We start from the raw sequence: 21,803 nt of genomic DNA, 5'->3' as shown, positions 1-21,803 counted from the left end.
TGTGCATCCTGGGCCCTCCCCGGCTCCCTCTCTTTCCCCCACTGCTACGATTATTTTTTTTTTCTGCTCTTGTGTACCTTCTTTCTCCATCTGTCTCTGACTTGTCCCCATCTTTTAGGTCCTCCCTCTTTCTGCCCTGCAGCCCGTGGCATTTTTTTCCTTCTTCCCCTCTTTCTGTTCAGCTCCCGGTTACTAGTTTTGCTTTCCTCCTACTCTGTAGCCTGTCAGTACTTTTGCTGTCTTTGGTGCTCTCTATCTGGCTCCTCGTCCCTTGATTCGAGGCCTTCCTTCTCGGCTCCGTAGCACGTCACAGATCTACTGCTTTCTCCATGTCTATTCTATTCTATTTCCTCATCTCTCTTTGTCCAGGTCCCTGCCGCTATTCTTTTTTCCTCTGTCATGCTGCAGGGTTTTTTTTTGCATCTCCTTCCTGCTCCCCGTTCTTCACTTTCGGTCTGTGTCCTGCTCCCTCTTCTTCTTTCTGCTGCCGCTCTTGCTCTCTTGCTGCTGCTTCTTTCTCCGTCTCTGTGGGACTGCCTGTCCCCGTCCTTCTCTCGCCGTCCCTTTCCCTGCTTGGTGCTTTCTCGTTCCACCGCCGCTGTCCAGCCACCTGTCACTTTTCTCCTCTCTTGTAGTGGCCTGCACCCTGCTCCTCATTTTTGGCAGCCTCTGCCGAGCAGCGCGTCGCTCCGGGAGGCGACGGACGGACTGTTCGCCGCTGGATCAACGGGCGCAGCTGCGGGAAGGAGTGCCGAGGTGTCGGAGGGGCAGAGGGAGCGTCGGGGGCCCCGAGCCCCGGAGCAGAGCGGCTCCCGGGACTGGCTGGGTGCGTGACTGAGTAAAGACCTGCGGTCCCTTTTGCCCTGGCGGCTGCGTTTGTGCTTGGTTTGCACGGGACGAGGGGCTGCGCCAGAGGCCAGGGGAGGAGGGGACGGGCTGTGGGGCTGGGGCGACGGCCCCCTGTTCCTGCCGGGGTCCAGCCGTGGGCCGGGGCCGGGGGAGCCCCAGGTGCGGGCAGCGGGGCTGATGGCGACGGCCGCTCCCTGTGCCGGTGGAGGGCCCGGTGCTGCCGTGGCGCGGGTGGCCGTGGAGGGGCCGGTACGATCGCTGCTGCCACCCGGTGAGCAAAGTTCGGTACTGCGGCTCGGGCGGCGCCAATGCCCGGTGGCGCCGTGTCCAAGGGCTCGCTGCTGCCACCCGGTGAGCAAAGTTCGGTACTGCGGCTCGGGCGGCGCCAATGCGCGGTGGCGCCGTGTCCAAGAGCTCGCTGCTGCCACCCGGTGAGCAAAGTTCGGTACTGCGGCTCGAGTGGCGCAGGTGCTTTGCGCGCTGGGAGGAGCCGTGCCCTGTGTGTCCGGCGCTGCAATAAGGAACGCCTGCCTGCTTGCTGAAGTGCCCAAAGGGCTTCAGAGAGTCTTTGTGTTTGCCCAATGACGGCATGGTGGGCTCCAGCCGTGGGCCGGGGCCGGAAGAGCCCCAGGTGCGGGCAGCGGGGCTGATGGCGACGGCCCCTCCCTGTGCCGGTAGAGGGCCCGGTGCTGCCGTGCCGGGCCCGATGCGAGCCGAAGGAGGAGCGGAGCCATAGCCGGGTTGCGGCTGCAGCGAGGGAGAAGGTGAGCGCGGGGTATGGGGGGGGGGTTGGATGGAGCGGCGGGTCCCGGGAAAAGCCCCCGGGAGGGCGGGGTCCGTGTCGGGGGCAAGGAGCGATGGGGGTGCGGCGCCGTGTCGGAGCCGCGAGTCGGGGTCTGCTCGGAGCCGGAGCCGGCGCTGGGCGCCGCCCCCGCCCCCGCAGGCGCCGCCCCCCGCCCCCGCGGGCGCCGCCCCCGCCCCCGCTGGGCGCCGCCCCCGCCCCCCCCTGGCGCCGCCCCCGCCCCCGCTGGCGCCGCCCCCGCCGGCGCCGCCCCCGCCCCCCCCTGGCACCGCCGCCCCCGCCCCCCCGCAGGCGCCGCCCCCGCCCCCGCAGGCGCCGCCCGCCGCCCCCGCCCCCGCAGGCGCCGCCCCCGCCCCCGCAGGCGCCGCCCCCGCCCCCGCAGCGCGCCGCCCGCGCCCCCGCTGGCGCCGCCCCCGCCCCCGCTGGCGCCGCCCCCGCCCCCCGCTGGCGCCGCCGCCCCCCGCTGGCGCCGGCACCGCCCCCGCTGGCGCCGGCACCGCCCCCGCTGGCGGCACCGCCCCCCGCTGGCGCCGGCTCCGCCCCCGCTGGCGCCGGCTCCGCCCCCGCTGGCGCCGCCCCCGCCCCCGCTGGCGCCGCGCCCCCGCCCCCGCTGGCGCCGCCCCCGCCCCCCGCTGGCGCCGCCCCCCGCCCCCGCAGGCGCCCGCCCCCGCCCTCGCTGGCGCCGCCCCCGCCCTCGCTGGCGCCGCCCGCCCCCGCCCTCGCTGGCGCCGCCCCCCGGCCCCGCTGGCGCCGCCCCCGGCCCCGCTGGCGCCGCCCTTGGCCCCGCTGGCGCCGCCGCCCCGCTGGCGCCGCCCCGCGGCCCCGCTGGCGCCGCCCTCGCCCCCCGCCGCCCCCCTGGCCGCAAACGCGGGTACTGCAGCCGCGGCGTTCGGCTCAGAGTGTGGGCCCCTCCGGCGCGGCCGTCGCGCGCGTGGCGCATGCGCGGTGCGGCGGAGCAGCATGGCGGCGGCCTGGTGTCCGGTGCCGCGGGGCGGCGGGGGAGCAGAGAGGCCCAGCGGTGAGGCGCGGGCTCCCCTCTGGCGGGTGCCGGGGGTGCGTGGTGGCTGCTCGAGGTTGGTGGGACGGGAAGCTTGGAGCCGGCCGCTGCGGCAGGCTGCAGGAGGCGAGCCGGGTGCGGGCAGCCCCGGGGCCAGAGGCGGGAGGTGACGGAAGGGAATGGGAGAAGGAGGCGGGCACCCCCCCCCCCCCCCCCAAGTCGGCAGTGCTCCCCCGGCCCCGCTCGCCCCGCGCAGCCCGCCCCCAGCTGCAGCACGTCCCCTGAAGCCTGTGTCCCGGAGCGCCCGGCCTCCCCCAAGGCCCCGTGGTGCGGGCTGCCTCGGCCTCCCTGAACGCGGGTCGCCGCTGCTTGTTTATGTGTGGCAGGGGCTGCGCTGAGTTCGCGTTTGTCCGTTCGTGCCCTGGGGATGCCGTTGGCTGCGCCCGCTCCGGGCTTGTGTGGGCTGCGTGTGCCCGGGCCTCGCTGTGCTGGCGGCGTCGGGGGCGAAAAGGGAGAGGCGGAGCGCTGAGTGGCTGCGGACAGGAGGTGGCGCGGCTGAAGCTGGAGAGTCCCGAGAAGGCTGAAGAAGAAGAAGAAATGGAAGGCCACCTGGCTGGCAGCTGCCTGGCGCTGCGGGTGAGGAAGGCTCCGTCTTGGTAGCCCGCAGCAGGCCAGGCCGCCAGCGTGCCCCGCAGGGTCTGTATGTGTCACCAGCAGCAGCATGGTCCGGTTGTGGAGCGCGCGAGCGCGGCTGCGTGCGTAGGGATCCTTGTCTCGTAAGAGCTGCGAGACATGGACGTTTTCTCTTAGGTGGGGGACAGCCAAGCGACCGGAGTTACGGAAGAGGAATGGAGGAGAGCAGGAGAGAGAAGCATCTGAAGCGGCAGAGTCTCCCGGGAGCGCGGAGAGCGAGAGCCGCGGTGAGTGGCGGGCCCTCGGGGCCCTGTCGCCCCTCTTCTGCGTCCCGGGCCCTCGCCTGGATCCTTCTCTCTCCCACGCTGCTGTGATTTTTTTTTTTTTTTTTTTTCTTTTTCCTTTTGTTTTCCTTTCCCTGTACCTCCCGTCTTCTGTCTGTGTTTGTGTTCTGCTCCCTCTCCCTCTTTTTCTCCCTTCAGAATTTCTCTAGCCGGCTCCCTGTCTCTCTTTCTCTGTCCTGCTGGCTGTCCGGTCGTTTCTTGCTGTACCTCCCTGTCCAGCCGGCTCTCTTTTTGCTCTCCCTTTTTGCCTTTCTCTCCTTCTCTGTCCTGCTTCGTGGCCCTTTCTTCTCTTTCTCTCCCTCTCTGTTCTCTAGCCCCTTGCTGGTTTGTTTTGGGGTTTCCCTGCACACACGCCCCCCGCCCCCTTTCTTGGTCTCTTTGTCTAGATCTGACCCTTTCTTTGTTTCTCGGTCCCTTTTTTCCTGTTCACTGTCCTTTTTCTCTCTCTGTCTGTGTCCCCTGCGCTCCGTTGCCATCTTTATCTCTCCTTTCTTCTTCATCTCCTCCCCCTGCCCCCGTCTCTCTCTCCCTCTTTCGCGCTCACCGGCCCTACATTTTCGTGCTCCGTCTCTGCAAGGCTCCTCGTCCCTGTATTTCTTGATTTCTCTACCTCTCTGGCGTTTCCTTTCGACCCTTCTTTCTCTCTGAGCTCCTCGGTCTTCTCCCTTGTCTTATTTTCCTCTTCCTAGTGCTCTGCCCTGCTCCCCATCGCTTATTTTCTCTCTCCGTTTCTCTGCCCTGCTCCCCGTCCCTGTCTGTCTTTCTCCGTCCCCCTCTGCTGCTCCACAGCAGAGTTTTTCCTTTCTCCGGCTCTCTGACCCGCTCCCCGCCCACCCAGGTTGACCGTCCCAGGTTTTGTTCTGCGTCTCCATCCTGCCGCTGTCCTCATCTATCCTTTTGTGCCCTTCTCTTTCTGTCTCTTTTCGTGTGTCCCCGCTGCTTTTTTTCCCATCTCTGTCCAGCTCCCTGTCCCTTTCCTTTTTCCTCTTGCTGTCCTTTTGCCCTGCTTCCTCTTGCTGTTTTTTCTGCCTTTCTCTCTCTGCGCCATTCCCTCTCCCATCCTTTCTTTCTCGATCCCCCTGTGCAGCTCGCTGTCCCTTGTTTCCTTTCTCTCTTCCTCGGTATTTTTTTTCTTTCTCCATACCTCTCTCCCGCTGCCCGTCACGGTGGCATTTCTCCCCCCAACGCTGTCCTGCTCTGTCCCTTTTCTCTCTCTCTGTCGTTTTGTCCTGCTCCCTGTGTTTGTTTTTTAATTCCTCCCTCAGGGTCCCTCAGCCCGGTGCTGTTTTTTTCCCTTCTCCGCCTCTGTCTCCTGCTGCCCAGCTGAGGCTTTTCCCCCTCCGTCTCTGTCCTGCTCCCCCGTCTCTTACTTGTGCCTGTCTTTCACTTTGTCCTGCCTCCTTGTCCCCTTTTTCTCTCTCAGTATCACCTTGTCCCGCTCCCTGTCCCTGTCTTTCTCTGACAATGTGTCCCGCTCCTTGTCCTTCTCTTTCCCTTTGCTGTTATTCCCCGTCCTTGTTCTGGCCTTTCTTCCTTCTCTTTCTGTCCTGCTGCCCCAGTGCCTCTTTTTCCACCGCTGTCCTGCTCCCTGGCCCTTGTTTCCTCTCGCCGTCCCTCTGTCCTGCTTCCTGTCCCCAGTTTTTCTGTCTCTCTTTCTCGATCCTGCTGCCTGTCCGGTCGTTTCTTGCTGTACCTGCCTGTGCAGCCGGCTCTCCCTTTTTGCCTTTCTCTCCTTCTCTTCCTGCTTCCCAGCCCGTTCTTGTCTTCCTCTCTGTCTGTCCTCTATACCCTTGCTGGTTTGTGTTGGGGTTCCAACCCTGACCACCCACCCCCTTCTTCGTCTGACCCTTTCTTTGTTTCTTAGTACGTTTCTTCCTGTTGCCTGTCCTTTTTCTCTCTCTGTCAGTGTGTCCTGCACTGCGTGGGACGGTGGTGGGAGGCTGAAAAAGGGTGGGAAGCTGGGGGGGCGGAGTGGAGGCTGGAAAGAGGTAGGAGGTTGCAGAGGGGTGGGAAGCTGAATTAAGTAGAGGCCAGCAAAAAGGGAGTTAGGAGGCTATCGAGGGGTGGGAGGCGGGGGGGGGGGGGGGGGCGAGGAGGGGGGAGTAGAGGCCAGGAAAAAAAAGGAGGCCGGAAAGGGGTGGGAGGCTGCAGAGGGGTGGGAGGCCGGGGGCGAGAGTAGAGGCCAGAAAAAAAGGGAGGCCGGAAAGGGGTGGGAGGCTGCAGAGGGGTGGGAGGCTGGGGGCGAGAGTAGAGGCCAGAAAAAAAAGGAGGCCGGGGGGTGCGAGTAGAGGCCAGAAAGGCCCTTTTTTGTGGCTTCTTCCCTGTCTTTATCTCTCTTTCCTGCCTTGTTTACTCCTCTGATTCAAGTTCTCTCTCGATCCGTGTGTTCTGCTTTCCACTCATCATATTCTCTCTTTTTCTCTGTCCTGTTCCTGAGGCTTCTTGTCTAGGAAGGCACGTCTCGTATGAGCTCTAAGACAGCCACATGCATTTTCTCTCAGGTGCAGGAGAGCCAAACGATTGGAGTTGCGGAAGAAGAGGGGAAGAGAGAAGGGGAGAGAAACATCTGAAGTGTCAAAGTCTCCCGGCAGCACCGAGAGTGAGAGCTGCGGTGAGTCGTGGGCCCTCGGGGCCCTGTCACCCCTCTTGTGCATCCTGGGCCCTCCCCGGCTCCCTCTCTTTCCCCCACTGCTACGATTATTTTTTTTTTCTGCTCTTGTGTACCTTCTTTCTCCATCTGTCTCTGACTTGTCCCCATCTTTTAGGTCCTCCCTCTTTCTGCCCTGCAGCCCGTGGCATTTTTTTCCTTCTTCCCCTCTTTCTGTTCAGCTCCCGGTTACTAGTTTTGCTTTCCTCCTACTCTGTAGCCTGTCAGTACTTTTGCTGTCTTTGGTGCTCTCTATCTGGCTCCTCGTCCCTTGATTCGAGGCCTTCCTTCTCGGCTCCGTAGCACGTCACAGATCTACTGCTTTCTCCATGTCTATTCTATTCTATTTCCTCATCTCTCTTTGTCCAGGTCCCTGCCGCTATTCTTTTTTCCTCTGTCATGCTGCAGGGTTTTTTTTGCATCTCCTTCCTGCTCCCCGTTCTTCACTTTCGGTCTGTGTCCTGCTCCCTCTTCTTCTTTCTGCTGCCGCTCTTGCTCTCTTGCTGCTGCTTCTTTCTCCGTCTCTGTGGGACTGCCTGTCCCCGTCCTTCTCTCGCCGTCCCTTTCCCTGCTTGGTGCTTTCTCGTTCCACCGCCGCTGTCCAGCCACCTGTCACTTTTCTCCTCTCTTGTAGTGGCCTGCACCCTGCTCCTCATTTTTGGCAGCCTCTGCCGAGCAGCGCGTCGCTCCGGGAGGCGACGGACGGACTGTTCGCCGCTGGATCAACGGCGCAGCTGCGGGAAGGAGTGCCGAGGTGTCGGAGGGGCAGAGGGAGCGTCGGGGGCCCCGACCCCGGAGCAGAGCGGCTCCCGGGACTGGCTGGGTGCGTGACTGAGTAAAGACCTGCGGTCCCTTTTGCCCTGGCGGCTGCGTTTGTGCTTGGTTTGCACGGGACGAGGGGCTGCGCCAGAGGCCAGGGGAGGGAGGGGACGGGCTGTGGGGCTGGGGCGACGGCCCCCTGTTCCTGCCGGGGTCCAGCCGTGGGCCGGGGCCGGGGAGCCCCAGGTGCGGGCAGCGGGGCAGATGGCGACGGCCGCTCCCTGTGCCGGTGGAGGGCCCGGTGCTGCCGTGGCGCGGGTGGCCGTGGAGGGGCCGGTACGATCGCTGCTGCCACCCGGTGAGCAAAGTTCGGTACTGCGGCTCGGGCGGCGCCAATGCCCGGTGGCGCCGTGTCCAAGGGCTCGCTGCTGCACCCGGTGAGCAAAGTTCGGTACTGCCGCTCGGGCGGCGCCAATGCGCGGTGGCGCCGTGTCCAAGAGCTCGCTGCTGCCACCCGGTGAGCAAAGTTCGGTACTGCGGCTCGAGTGGCGCAGGTGCTTTGCGCGCTGGGAGGAGCCGTGCCCTGTGTGTCCGGCGCTGCAATAAGGAACGCCTGCCTGCTTGCTGAAGTGCCCAAAGGGCTTCAGAGAGTCTTTGTGTTTGCCCAATGACGGCATGGTGGGCTCCAGCCGTGGGCCGGGGCCGGAAGAGCCCCAGGTGCGGGCAGCGGGGCTGATGGCGACGGCCCCTCCCTGTGCCGGTAGAGGGCCCGGTGCTGCCGTGCCGGGCCCGATGCGAGCGCGAGGAGGAGCGGAGCCATAGCCGGGTTGCGGCTGCAGCGAGGGAGAAGGTGAAGCGCGGGGTATGGGGGGGGGGTTGGATGGAGCGGCGGGTCCCGGGGAAAAGCCCCCGGGAGGGCGGGGTCCGTGTCGGGGCAAGGAGCGATGGGGGTGCGGCGCCGTGTCGGAGCCGCGAGTCGGGGTCTGCTCGGAGCCGGAGCCGGCGCTGGCCGCCGCCCCCGCCCCCGCAGGCGCCGCCCCCGCCCCCGCTGGCGCCGCCCCGCCCCCGCGGGCGCCGCCGCCGCCCCCGCTGGCGCCGCCCCCGCCCCCGCTGGCGCCGCCCCGCCCCCGCTGGCGCCGCCCCCGCCCCCGCTGGCGCCACCGCCCCCGCCCCCGCTGGCGCCGCCCCCCGCCCCCGCTGGCGCCGCCCCCGCCCCCGCTGGCGCCGCCCCCCGCCCCCGCTGGGCGCCGCCCCCGCCGGCGCCGCCCCCGCCCCCCCTGGCACCGCCCCCGCCCCCCCGCCCCCCCGCCCCCGCCCCGCCCCCGCTGGCGCCGCCCCCGCCCCCGCCCCCGCAGGCGCCGCCCCCGCCCCCGCTGGCGCCGCCCCCGCCCCCGCTGGCGCCGCCCCCGCCCCCGCTGGCGCCGCCCCCGCCCCCCGCTGGCGCCGCCCCCGCCCCCGCTGGCGCCGCCGCCCCCGCTGGCGCCGCACCGCCCCCCGCTGGCGCCGGCTCCGCCCCCGCTGGCGCCGCCCCCGCCCCCGCAGGCGGCCGCCCCCGCCCCCCGCAGGCGCCGCCCCCGCCCCCGCGCCCGCTGGCGCCGCCCACGCCCCTGCAGGCACCGCCCCCGCTGGGGCCGCCCCCGCTGGCGCCGCCCCCGCCCCCGCTGGCGCCGCCCCCGCCCCCGCTGGCGCCGCCCCCCGCTGGCGCCGCCCCCGCCCCCGCTGGCGCCACCGCCCCCCGCCCCCGCTGGCGCCGCCCCCGCCCCCGCTGGCGCCGCCCCCGCCCCGCTGGCGCCGGCTCCGCCCCCGCTGGCGCCGCCCCGGCCCCGCTGGCGCCGCCCCCGGCCCCGCTGGCGCCGCCCCGGCCCCGCTGGCGCCGCCCTCGCCCCCGCCGCCCCCTGGCCGCAACGCGGTACTGCAGCCCGGCGTTCGGCTCAGAGTGTGGCCCCTCCGGCGCGCCGTCGGCGCGTGGCGCATGCGCGGTGCGGCGGAGCAGCATGGCGGCGGCCTGGTGTCCGGTGCCGGGGCGGCGGGGGAGCAGAGAGGCCAGCGGTGAGGCGCGGGCTCCCCTCTGGCGGTGCGGGGGGTGCGTGGTGGCTGCTCGAGGGTGGTGGGACGGGAAGCTTGGAGCCGGCCGCTGCGGCAGGCTGCAGGAGGCGAGCCGGGTGCGGGCAGCCCCGGGGCCAGAGGCGGGAGGTGACGGAAGGGAATGGGAGAAGGAGGCGGGCACCCCCCCCCCCCCCAAGTCGGCAGTGCTCCCCCGGCCCCGCTCGCCCCGCGCAGCCGCCCCCAGCTGCAGCACGTCCCCTGAAGCCTGTGTCCCGGAGCGCCCGGCCTCCCCAAGGCCCGTGGTGCGGGCTGCCTCGGCCTCCCTGAACGCGGTCGCCGCTGCTTGTTTATGTGTGGCAGGGGCTGCGCTTAGTTCGCGTTTGTCCGTTCGTGCCCTGGGGATGCCGTTGGCTGCGCCCGCTCCGGGCTTTTGTGGGCTGCGTGTGCCGGGCCTCGCTGTGCTGGCGGCGTGGGGGCGAAAAGGGAGAGGCGGAGCGCTGAGTGGCTGCGGACAGGAGGTGGCGCGGCTGAAGCTGGAGAGTCCCGAGAAGGCTGAAGAAGAAGAAGAAATGGAAGGCCACCTGGCTGGCAGCTGCCTGGCGCTGCGGGTGAGGAAGGCTCCGTCTTGGTAGCCCGCAGCAGGCCAGGCCGCCAGCGTGCCCCGCAGGGTCTGTATGTGTCACCAGCAGCAGCATGGTCCGGTTGTGGAGCGCGCGAGCGCGGCTGCGTGCGTAGGGAGCCTTGTCTCGTAAGAGCTGCGAGACATGGACGTTTTCTCTTAGGTGGGGGACAGCCAAGCGACCGGAGTTACGGAAGAGGAATGGAGGAGAGCAGGACAGAGAAGCGTCTGAAGCGGCAGAGTCTCCCGGTGAGCGCGGAGAGCGAGAGCTGCGGTGAGTGGCGGGCCCTCGGGGCCCTGTCGCCCCTCTTCTGCGTCCCGAGCTGTCCCCTGGATCCTTCTCTCTCCCACGCTGCTGTGATTTTTTTTTTTTTTTTCTTTTTCCTTTTGTTTTCCTTTCCCTGTACCCTCCCGTCTTCTGTCTGTGTTTGTGTTCTGCTCCCTCTCCCTCTTTTTCTCCCTTCAGAATTTCTCTAGCCGGCTCCCTGTCTCTATTTGTCTGTCCTGCTGGCTGTCCGGTCGTTTCTTGCTGTACCTCCTGTCCAGCCGGCTCTCTTTTTGCTCTCCCTTTTTGCCTTTCTCTCCTTCTCTGTCCTGCTTCATGGCCCTTTCTTCTCTTTCTCTCCCTCTCTGTTCTCTAGCCCCTTGCTGGTTTGTTTTGGGGTTTCCCTGCACACACGCCCCCGCCCCTTTCTTGGTCTCTTTGTCTAGATCTGACCCTTTCTTTGTTTCTCGGTCCCTTTTTTCCTGTTCACTGTCCTTCTTCTCTCTCTGTCTGTGTCCCCTGCGCTCCGTTGCTATCTTTATCTCTCCTTTCTTCTTCATCTCCTCCCCCTGCCCCCGTCTCTCTCTCCCTCTTTCGCGCTCACCGGCCCTACATTTTCGTGCTCCGTCTCTGCAAGGCTCCTCGTCCCTGTATTTCTTGATTTCTCTACCTCTCTGGCGTTTCCTTTCGACCCTTCTTTCTCTCTGAGCTCTCGGTCTTCTCCCTTGTCTTATTTCCTCTTCCTAGTGCTCTGCCCTGCTCCCCATCGCTTATTTTCTCTCTCCGTTTCTCTGCCCTGCTCCCCGTTCCCTGTCTGTCTTTCTCCGTCCCCCTCTGCTGCTCCACAGCAGTGTTTTTCCTTTCTCCAGCGCTCTGACCTGCTCCCCACCCCCCTCCCCCCTTTTTCTCTCTGTCATTCTTCCTGCTTCCCTGGACCTCTCTCTCTGCAATCTCGAGTCCTACTCCCTGTTTGTATCCCACTGTCCTGGTCCCCATCCTCTCTTTGCCTCTCTATCCCTTTGTCCCTGTTTTTTCTTTCTCCGTCTCTCTGCCTGCTGCCTAGTTCTGTCCGGTTCCCTTTCTGTTTGCTGGGTTGTTTTTTTTTTTCTCTCTTCATTCTTCTGCTTTGCTCTGTGTTCCCTCCCTCTCACTCCTGCAGCGTCCTGCTGTGTGTTACCTGTCCTTCTCCCTCTTGATATTTTTGCTCTTGCTCTGTCCCTCTGTCCTGCTGCCTGGAAGTAATTTTTTCTTCTCTGCATTTCTGTTCTTCTGACCATGGCTGTTTTTTCATTCTCCACCTCTCTCTCTCCTGCTCGCCAGCCTTGCCTTTCTCTCCCTGACGTTCTTTCCTCTTCCCAGTCCCTCTGCTTTTGTGTATCCTTGCACTCCACTCCCTCTGTCACGCTGTCTTGCTCCCCATCCCTCCTTTCCTTTCTACCCTTCCGATGTCTGTGTCCCCAAGCCCGCTTTGTACGTGTCCCTGTCAACACCCTTCTGTCACTCTTCTTCCCTTGCTGCTCTTGCTCTTTTTCTCTCTCTTCCTCTGTGCTGCGGCCCATCGCTGTTTTTAACTCCTCCATCCCTTTGTCCCGCTCCCTGTCCTTGTCAGTTTTGCCCTGTGCTCCAGGCTTTCCTTGTTTTCTGCATCTCTGTCCTTTTCCCTGTACCCTTTTTCTCTCTGCTCCTCAGTCCTTCTGCCTCGTCTTGTTTTTCTCTTTCTGCCGTCCCTCTCTTTTTGTCTGTGACCCTCTGTGCTCTTCTCCTTCTCCCTCTCAGTTTGCGGTTGTCCTATGTGTCCCCCTCTCTGTCTCTCTCTTCTGCTGTCCTGCTCCCCAGCCCCGTTATTTATTGCTTCACCCCCTCGGTCTTGCTCTCAGTCCCTGTTTTCTCTCGTGCTCCGCCTCGCTGCCGTTCTCTCTGTTGCTCTCGTTTGCTGTCTGTCCCAGCGTCCTGCTCCCTGTCGCGCTCTCTGTTTCACAGTCTGGCGTCGTGTCCCTCACCTGTTTCTCTCTCACTCTGTCCTTCCTCCTGGCTTTTCCTTGTCCCTCTGGCCTCTTACTCGTCGCTACTTTTTTCTTCCTTTCTCTACCTCTCTGCCTCTGCCCTGTCGCTTTCTTCCTCTCTCTTTCTGCAATGTTTCTTTCTCCATCTGTGCCCCCCTCCCTGTCCCTTTTCTCTTGTTCTCTCTGTCCTCCATCCTCCCCATAACTCTTTGTCTGTGTATCTCCATACTGCTGCCTGTCCTTTGTTTCTCGCTATATGCCCCTGTCCAGCTTGCTGTCCCGTTGTTCTCCTCTGTGCTGAACCGTGGCCTTTTCTATCATCCTGCAGCCCGTCACCGATTTTACTTTCTCCACCTCTTTGGCCTGATCTGTGTGTCTCCTGCCCCCGTCCATCTGGCTTGTTCGCTCTACTTGTGTCTCCCTCCAGTGTTCTTTATTCCTCCGATTCAGTTTCTCTCTTGATCCATCAGTTCTGCTGCCCGCTCGTCGTTCTCTGTCTCTCTCTCTTTCCCTCTGTGCTGTTCCTGCGCGTAGCGCGCGAGCAAGCGAGGCTACGTGCCTGGGGATCCTTGTCTCGTAAGAGCTGCGAGACATGGACGTTTTCTCTTAGGTGGGGGACAGCCAAGCGACTGGAGTTACGGAAGAGGAATGGAGGAGAGCAGGAGAGAGAAGCATCTGAAGCGGCAGAGTCTCCCGGGAGCGCGGAGAGCGAGAGCCGCGGTGAGTGGCGGGCCCTCGGGGCCCTGTCGCCCCTCTTCTGCGTCCCGGGCCCTCCCCTGGATCCTTCTCTCTCCCACGCTGCTGTGATTTTTTTTTTTTTTTTTTTTTTTCTTTCTTTTTTCCTTTTGTTTTCCTTTCCCTGTACCTCCCGTCTTCTGTCTGTGTTTGTGTTCTGCTCCCTCTCCCTCTTTTTCTCCCTTCAGAATTTCTCTAGCGGCTCCCTGTCTCTATTTCTCTGTCCTGCTGGCTGTCCGGGTCGTTTCTTGCTGTACCTCCCTGTCCAGCCGGCTCTCTTTTTGCTCTCCCTTTTTGCCTTTCTCTCCTTCTCTGTCCTGCTTCATGGCCCTTTCTTCTCTTTCTCTCCCTCTCTGTTCTCTAGCCCCTTGCTGGTTTGTTTTGGGGTTTCCCTGCACACACGCCCCCGCCCCTTTCTTGGTCTCTTTGTCTAGATCTGACCCTTTCTTGTTTCTCGGTCCCTTTTTTCCTGTTCACTGTCCTTCTTCTCTCTCTGTCTGTGTCCCCTGCGCTCCGTTGCTATCTTTATCTCTCCTTTCTTCTTCTTCTCCTCCCCCTGCCCCCGTCTCTCTCTCCCTCTTTCGCGCTCACCGGCCCTACATTTTCGTGCTCCGTCTCTGCAAGGCTCCTCGTCCCTGTATTTCTTGATTTCTCTACCTCTCTGGCGTTTCCTTTCGACCCTTCTTTCTCTCTGAGCTTCTCGGTCTTGTCCCTTGTCTTATTTTCCTCTTCCTAGTGCTCTGCCCTGCTCCCCATCGCTTATTTTCTCTCTCCGTTTCTCTGCCCTGCTCCCCGTCCCTGTCTGTCTTTCTCCGTCCCCCTCTGCTGCTCCACAGCAGAGTTTTTCCTTTCTCCGGCTCTCTGACCCGCTCCCCGCCCACCCAGGTTGACCGTCCAGGTTTTGTTCTGCGTCTCCATCCTGCCGCTGTCCTGATCTATCCTTTTGTGCCCTTCTCTTTCTGTCTCTTTTCGTGTGTCCCCGCTGCTTTTTTTCCCATCTCTGTCCAGCTCCCTGTCCCTTTCCTTTTTCCTCTTGCTGTCCTTTTGCCCTGCTTCCTCTTGCTGTTTTTTCTGCCTTTCTCTCTCTGCGCCATTCCCTCTCCCATCCTTTCTTTCTCGATCCCCCTGTGCAGCTCGCTGTCCCTTGTTTCCTTTCTCTCTTCCTCGGTATTTTTTTTTCTTTCTCCAATACCTCTCTCCCGCTGCCCGTCACGGTCGCATTTCTCCCCCCAACGCTGTCCTGCTCTGTCCCTTTTCTCTCTCTCTGTCGTTTTGTCCTGCTCCCTGTGTTTGTTTTTTAATTCCTCCCTCAGGGTCCCTCAGCCTGGTGCTGTTTTTTCCCTTCTCCGCCTCTGTCTCCTGCTGCCCAGCTGAGGCTTTTCCCCCTCCGTCTCTGTCCTGCTCCCCCGTCTCTTACTTGTGCTGTCTTTCACTTTGTCCTGCCTCCTTGTCCCTTTTTTCTCTCTCAGTATCACCTTGTCCCGCTCCCTGTCCCTGTCTTTCTCTGACAATGTGTCCCGCTCCTTGTCCTTCTCTTTCCCTTTGCTGTTATTCCCTGTCCTTGTTCTGGCCTTTCTTCCTTCTCTTTCTGTCCTACTGCCCCAGTGCCTCTTTTTCCACCGCTGTCCTGCTCCTGGCCCTTGTTTCCTCTCGCCGTCCCTCTGTCCTGCTTCCTGTCCCCAGTTTTTCTGTCTCTCTTTCCTCGATCCTGCTGCCTGTCCGGTCGTTTCTTGCTGTACCTGCCTGTGCAGCCGGCTCTCCCTTTTTGCCTTTCTCTCCTTCTCTTCCTGCTTCCCGGCCCGTTCTTGTCTTCTTCTCTGTCTGTCCTCTATCCCCTTGCTGGTTTGTGTTGGGGTTCCACCCTGACCACCCACCCCCTTCTTCGTCTGACCCTTTCTTTGTTTCTTAGTACGTTTCTTCCTGTTGCCTGTCCTTTTTCTCTCTCTGTCAGTGTGTCCTGCACTGCGTGGGACGGTGGTGGGAGGCTGAAAAAGGGTGGGAAGCTGGGGGGGCGGAGTGGAGGCTGGAAAGAGGTAGGAGGTTGCAGAGGGGTGGGAAGCTGAATTAAGTAGAGGCCAGCAAAAGGGAGTTAGGAGGCTACGTCGAGGGGTGGGAGGCGGGGGGGGGTGGGGGGGGGGGGGGGGGGGGGGGTGGGGGGGGGGGGGGGGGTGGAGAGGCCAGGAAAAAAAAAGGAGGCCGGAGAAGGGTGGGGAGGCTGCAGAGGGGTGGGAGGCTGGGGGCGAGAGTAGAGGCCAGAAAAAAAAAGGAGGCCGGGGGGTGCGAGTAGAGGCCAGAAAGGCCCTTTTTTGTGGCTTCTTCCCTGTCTTTATCTCTCTTTCCTGCCTTGTTTACTCCTCTGATTCAAGTTCTCTCTCGATCCGTGTGTTCTGCTTCCCACTCATCATATTCTCTCTTTTTCTCTGTCCTGTTCCTGAGGCTTCTTGTCTAGGAAGCCACGTCTCGTATGAGCTCTAAGACAGCCACATGCATTTTCTCTCAGGTGCAGGAGAGCCAAACGATTGGAGTTGCGGAAGAAGAGGGAAGAGAGAAGGGGAGAGAAACATCGAAGTGTCAAAGTCTCCCGGCAGCACCGAGAGTGAGAGCTGCGGTGAGTCGTGGGCCCTCGGGGCCCTGTCACCCCTCTTGTGCATCCTGGGCCCTCCCCGGCTCCTCTCTTTCCCCCACTGCTACGATTATTTTTTTTTTCTGCTCTTGTGTACCTTCTTTCTCCATCTGTCTCTGACTTGTCCCCATCTTTTAGGTCCTCCCTCTTTCTGCCCTGCAGCCCGTGGCATTTTTTTCCTTCTTCCCCTCTTTCTGTTCAGCTCCCGGTTACTAGTTTTGCTTTCCTCCTACTCTGTAGCCTGTCAGTACTTTTGCTGTCTTTGGTGCTCTCTGTCTGGCTCCTCGTCCCTTGATTCGAGGCCTTCCTTTGGCTCCGTAGCACGTCACAGATCTACTGCTTTCTCCATGTCTATTCTATTCTATTTCCTCATCTCTCTTTGTCCAGGTCCCTGCCGCTATTCTTTTTTCCTCTGTCATGCTGCAGGGTTTTTTTTTGCATCTCCTTCCTGCTCCCCGTTCTTCATTTTCGGTCTGTGTCCTGCTCCCTCTTCTTCTTTCTGCTGCCGCTCTTGCTCTCTTGCTGCTGCTTCTTTCTCCGTCTCTGTGGGACTGCCTGTCCCCGTCCTTCTCTCGCCGTCCCTTTCCCTGCTTGGTGCTTTCTCGTTCCACCGCCGCTGTCCAGCCACCTGTCACTTTTCTCCTCTCTTGTAGTGGCCTGCACCCTGCTCCTCATTTTTGGCAGCCTCTGCCGAGCAGCGCGTCGCTCCGGGAGGCGACGGACGGACTGTTCGCCGCTGGATCAACGGGCGCAGCTGCGGGAAGGAGTGCCGAGGTGTCGGAGGGGCAGAGGGAGCGTCGGGGGCCCCGACCCCGGAGCAGAGCGGCTCCCGGGACTGGCTGGGTGCGTGACTGAGTAAAGACCTGCGGTCCCTTTTGCCCTGGCGGCTGCGTTTGTGCTTGGTTTGCACGGGACGAGGGGCTGCGCCAGAGGCCAGGGGAGGAGGGGACGGGCTGTGGGGCTGGGGCGACGGCCCCCTGTTCCTGCCGGGGTCCAGCCGTGGGCCGGGGCCGGGGGAGCCCCAGGTGCGGGCAGCGGGGCTGATGGCGACGGCCGCTCCCTGTGCCGGTGGAGGGCCCGGTGCTGCCGTGGCGCGGGTGGCCGTGGAGGGGCCGGTACGATCGCTGCTGCCACCCGGTGAGCAAAGTTCGGTACTGCGGCTCGGGCGGCGCCAATGCCCGGTGGCGCCGTGTCCAAGGGCTCGCTGCTGCCACCCGGTGAGCAAAGTTCGGTACTGCGGCTCGGGCGGCGCCAATGCGCGGTGGCGCCGTGTCCAAGAGCTCGCTGCTGCCACCCGGTGAGCAAAGTTCGGTACTGCGGCTCGAGTGGCGCAGGTGCTTTGCGCGCTGGGAGGAGCCGTGCCCTGTGTGTCCGGCGCTGCAATAAGGAACGCCTGCCTGCTTGCTGAAGTGCCCAAAGGGCTTCAGAGAGTCTTTGTGTTTGCCCAATGACGGCATGGTGGGCTCCAGCCGTGGGCCGGGGCCGGAAGAGCCCCAGGTGCGGGCAGCGGGGCTGATGGCGACGGCCCCTCCCTGTGCCGGTAGAGGGCCCGGTGCTGCCGTGCCGGGCCCGATGCGAGCCGAAGGAGGAGCGGAGCCATAGCCGGGTTGCGGCTGCAGCGAGGGAGAAGGTGAGCGCGGGGTATGGGGGGGGGGGGTTGGATGGAGCGGCGGGTCCCGGGGAAAAGCCCCCGGGAGGGCGGGGTCCGTGTCGGGGGCAAGGAGCGATGGGGGTGCGGCGCCGTGTCGGAGCCGCGAGTCGGGGTCTGCTCGGAGCCGGAGCCGGCGCTGGGCGCCGCCCCCGCCCCCGCTGGCGCCGCCCCCGCCCCCGCTGGCGCCGCCCCCGCCCCCGCTGGCGCCGCCCCCGCCCCCGCTGGCGCCGCCCCCGCCCCCGCTGGCGCCGCCCCCGCCCCCGCAGGCACCGCCCCCGCCCCCGCTGGCGCCGCCCCCGCCCCCGCTGGCACCGCCCCCGCCCCCGCTGGCGCCGGCTCCGCCCCCGCTGGCGCCGGCTCCGCCCCCGCTGGCGCCGCCCCCGCCCCCGCTGGCGCCGCCCCCGCCCCCGCAGGCACCGCCCCCGCCTCCGCAGGCGCCGCCCCCGCCTCCGCAGGCGCCGCCCCCGGCCCCGCAGGCGCCGCCCCCGCCCCCGCAGGCGCCGCCCCCGCCCCCGCTGGCGCCGCCCCCGCCCCCGCTGGCGCCGCCGCCCCCGCCCCCGCTGGCGCCGCCGCCCCCGCCCCCGCTGGCGCCGCCCCCGCCCCCGCTGGCGCCGCCCCCGCCCCCGCTGGCGCCGGCTCCGCCCCCGCTGGCGCCGGCTCCGCCCCCGCTGGCGCCGGCTCCGCCCCCCGCTGGCGCCGGCTCCGCCCCCGCTGGCGCCGCCCCCGGCCCCGCTGGCGCCGCCCCCCGGCCCCGCTGGCGCCGCCCCCGCCCCCGCAGGCGCCGCCCCCGCCCCCGCAGGCGCCGCCCCCGCCCCCGCTGGCGCCGCCCACGCCCCTGCAGGCGCCGCCCCCGCTGGGGCCGCCCCCGCTGGCGCCGCCCCCGCCCCCGCTGGCGCCGCCCCCGCCCCCGCTGGCGCCGCCCCCCGCCCCCGCTGGCGCCGCCCCCGCTGGCGCCGCCCCCGCCCCCGCTGGCGCCACCGCCCCCGCCCCCGCCGGCGCTGCCCCCCGCCCCCGCTGGCGCCGGCTCCGCCCCCGCTGGCGCCGGCTCCGCCCCCGCTGGCGCCGCCCCCGGCCCCGCTGGCGCCGCCCCCGGCCCCGCTGGCGCCGCCCCCGGCCCCGCTGGCGCCGCCCTCGCCCCCCGCCGCCCCCTGGCCGCAACGCGGTACTGCAGCCCGGCGTTCGGCTCAGAGTGTGGCCCCTCCGGCGCGCCGTCGGCGCGTGGCGCATGCGCGGTGCGGCGGAGCAGCATGGCGGCGGCCTGGTGTCCGGTGCCGGGGCGGCGGGGGAGCAGAGAGGCCAGCGGTGAGGCGCGGGCTCCCCTCTGGCGGGTGCGGGGGTGCGTGGTGGCTGCTCGAGGGTGGTGGGACGGGAAGCTTGGAGCCGGCCGCTGCGGCAGGCTGCAGGAGGCGAGCCGGGTGCGGGCAGCCCCGGGGCCAGAGGCGGGAGGTGACGGAAGGGAATGGGAGAAGGAGGCGGGCACCCCCCCCCCCCCCCAAGTCGGCAGTGCTCCCCCGGCCCCGCTCGCCCCGCGCAGCCGCCCCCAGCTGCAGCACGTCCCCTGAAGCCTGTGTCCCGGAGCGCCCGGCCTCCCCCAAGGCCCGTGGTGCGGGCTGCCTCGGCCTCCCTGAACGCGGTCGCCGCTGCTTGTTTATGTGTGGCAGGGGCTGCGCTTAGTTCGCGTTTGTCCGTTCGTGCCCTGGGGATGCCGTTGGCTGCGCCCGCTCCGGGCTTTTGTGGGCTGCGTGTGCCGGGCCTCGCTGTGCTGGCGGCGTGGGGGCGAAAAGGGAGAGGCGGAGCGCTGAGTGGCTGCGGACAGGAGGTGGCGCGGCTGAAGCTGGAGAGTCCCGAGAAGGCTGAAGAAGAAGAAGAAATGGAAGGCCACCTGGCTGGCAGCTGCCTGGCGCTGCGGGTGAGGAAGGCTCCGTCTTGGTAGCCCGCAGCAGGCCAGGCCGCCAGCGTGCCCCGCAGGGTCTGTATGTGTCACCAGCAGCAGCATGGTCCGGTTGTGGAGCGCGCGAGCGCGGCTGCGTGCGTAGGGAGCCTTGTCTCGTAAGAGCTGCGAGACATGGACGTTTTCTCTTAGGTGGGGGACAGCCAAGCGACCGGAGTTACGGAAGAGGAATGGAGGAGAGCAGGACAGAGAAGCGTCTGAAGCGGCAGAGTCTCCCGGGAGCGCGGAGAGCGAGAGCTGCGGTGAGTGGCGGGCCCTCGGGGCCCTGTCGCCCCTCTTCTGCGTCCCGAGCTGTCCCCTGGATCCTTCTCTCTCCCACGCTGCTGTGATTTTTTTTTTTTTTTTTCTTTTTCCTTTTGTTTTCCTTTCCCTGTACCTCCCGTCTTCTGTCTGTGTTTGTGTTCTGCTCCCTCTCCCTCTTTTTCTCCCTTCAGAATTTCTCTAGCCGGCTCCCTGTCTCTATTTCTCTGTCCTGCTGGCTGTCCGGTCGTTTCTTGCTGTACCTCCCTGTCCAGCCGGCTCTCTTTTTGCTCTCCCTTTTTGCCTTTCTCTCCTTCTCTGTCCTGCTTCATGGCCCTTTCTTCTCTTTCTCTCCCTCTCTGTTCTCTAGCCCCTTGCTGGTTTGTTTTGGGGTTTCCCTGCACACACGCCCCCCCGCCCCTTTCTTGGTCTCTTTGTCTAGATCTGACCCTTTCTTTGTTTCTCGGTCCCTTTTTTCCTGTTCACTGTCCTTCTTCTCTCTCTGTCTGTGTCCCCTGCGCTCCGTTGCCATCTTTATCTCTCCTTTCTTCTTCATCTCCTCCCCCTGCCCCCGTCTCTCTCTCCCTCTTTCGCGCTCACCGGCCCTACATTTTCGTGCTCCGTCTCTGCAAGGCTCCTCGTCCCTGTATTTCTTGATTTCTCTACCTCTCTGGCGTTTCCTTTCGACCCTTCTTTCTCTCTGAGCTCCTCGGTCTTCTCCCTTGTCTTATTTTCCTCTTCCTAGTGCTCTGCCCTGCTCCCCATCGCTTATTTTCTCTCTCCGTTTCTCTGCCCTGCTCCCCGTCCCTGTCTGTCTTTCTCCGTCCCCCTCTGCTGCTCCACAGCAGTGTTTTTCCTTTCTCCAGCGCTCTGACCTGCTCCCCACCCCCCTCCCCCCTTTTTCTCTCTGTCATTCTTCCTGCTTCCCTGGACCTCTCTCTCTGCAATCTCGAGTCCTACTCCCTGTTTGTATCCCACTGTCCTGGTCCCCATCCCTCTCTTTGCCTCTCTATCCCTTTGTCCCTGTTTTTTCTTTCTCCGTCTCTCTGCCCTGCTGCCTAGTTCTGTCCGGTTCCCTTTCTGTTTGCTGGGTTGTTTTTTTTTTTCTCTCTTCATTCTTCTGCTTTGCTCTGTGTTCCCTCCCTCTCACTCCTGCAGCGTCCTGCTGTGTGTTACCTGTCCTTCTCCCTCTTGATATTTTTGCTCTTGCTCTGTCCCTCTGTCCTGCTGCCTGGAAGTAATTTTTTCTTCTCTGCATTTCTGTTCTTCTGACCATGGCTGTTTTTTCATTCTCCACCTCTCTCTCTCCTGCTCGCCAGCCTTGCCTTTCTCTCCCTGACGTTCTTTCCTCTTCCCAGTCCCTCTGCTTTTGTGTATCCTTGCACTCCACTCCCTCTGTCACGCTGTCTTGCTCCCCATCCCTCCCTTTCCTTTCTACCCTTCCGATGTCTGTGTCCCCCAAGCCCGCTTTGTACGTGTCCCTGTCAACACCCTTCTGTCACTCTTCTTCCCTTGCTGCTCTTGCTCTTTTTCTCTCTCTTCCTCTGTGCTGCGGCCCATCGCTGTTTTTAACTCCTCCATCCCTTTGTCCCGCTCCCTGTCCTTGTCAGTTTTGCCCTGTGCTCCAGGCTTTCCTTGTTTTCTGCATCTCTGTCCTTTTCCCTGTACCCTTTTTCTCTCTGCTCCTCAGTCCTTCTGCCTCGTCTTGTTTTTCTCTTTCTGCCGTCCCTCTCTTTTTGTCTGTGACCCTCTGTGCTCTTCTCCTTCTCCCTCTCAGTTTGCGGTTGTCCTATGTGTCCCCCTCTCTGTCTCTCTCTTCTGCTGTCCTGCTCCCCAGCCCCGTTATTTATTGCTTCACCCCTCGGTCTTGCTCTCAGTCCCTGTTTTCTCTCGTGCTCCGCCTCGCTGCCGTTCTCTCTGTTGCTCTCGTTTGCTGTCTGTCCCAGCGTCCTGCTCCCTGTCGCGCTCTCTGTTTCACAGTCTGGCGTCGTGTCCCTCACCTGTTTTCTCTCTCACTCTGTCCTTCCTCCTGGCTTTTCCTTGTCCCTCTGGCCTCTTACTCGTCGCTACTTTTTTCTTCCTTTCTCTACCTCTCTGCCTCTGCCCTGTCGCTTTCTTCCTCTCTCTTTCTGCAATGTTTCTTTCTCCATCTGTGCCCCCCTCCCTGTCCCTTTTCTCTTGTTCTCTCTGTCCTCCATCCTCCCCATAACTCTTTGTCTGTGTATCTCCATACTGCTGCCTGTCCCTTTGTTTCTCGCTATATGCCCCTGTCCAGCTTGCTGTCCCGTTGTTCTCCTCTGTGCTGAACCGTGGCCTTTTCTATCATCCTGCAGCCCGTCACCGATTTTACTTTCTCCACCTCTTTGGCCTGATCTGTGTGTCTCCTGCCCCCGTCCATCTGGCTTGTTCGCTCTACTTGTGTCTCCCTCCAGTGTTCTTTATTCCTCCGATTCAGTTTCTCTCTTGATCCATCAGTTCTGCTGCCCGCTCGTCGTTCTCTGTCTCTCTCTCTTTCCCTCTGTGCTGTTCCTGCGCGTAGCGCGCGAGCAAGCGAGGCTACGTGCCTGGGGATCCTTGTCTCGTAAGAGCTGCGAGACATGGACGTTTTCTCTTAGGTGGGGGACAGCCAAGCGACTGGA

At 63.9% G+C, this 21,803-nt stretch overlaps 1 long non-coding RNA gene across 2 annotated transcripts; it reads left to right on the top strand.

The window, feature by feature from the left end:
- The first annotated feature begins 1,221 nt into the window (after positions 1 to 1,221).
- LOC142359844 (uncharacterized) lies at positions 1,222 to 6,996 on the top strand. Of its 2 annotated transcripts, XR_012762658.1 has the most exons (4): positions 1,222 to 1,613; positions 3,459 to 3,568; positions 6,127 to 6,236; positions 6,907 to 6,996. It is a non-coding gene; the product is annotated as an uncharacterized LOC142359844 (long non-coding RNA). The 2 variants fall into 2 exon arrangements; XR_012762657.1 differs by lacking the exon at positions 1,222 to 1,613 and having other exon boundaries at positions 3,156 to 3,568.
- Positions 6,997 to 21,803: the final 14,807 nt, after the last annotated feature.

Source organism: Opisthocomus hoazin, unplaced genomic scaffold, assembly GCF_030867145.1.
Source record: "Opisthocomus hoazin isolate bOpiHoa1 unplaced genomic scaffold, bOpiHoa1.hap1 HAP1_SCAFFOLD_241, whole genome shotgun sequence".
In the NCBI taxonomy this organism is placed as follows: Eukaryota; Metazoa; Chordata; class Aves; order Opisthocomiformes; family Opisthocomidae; genus Opisthocomus; species Opisthocomus hoazin.
This window is presented reverse-complemented; position numbering and strand designations above follow the sequence as displayed.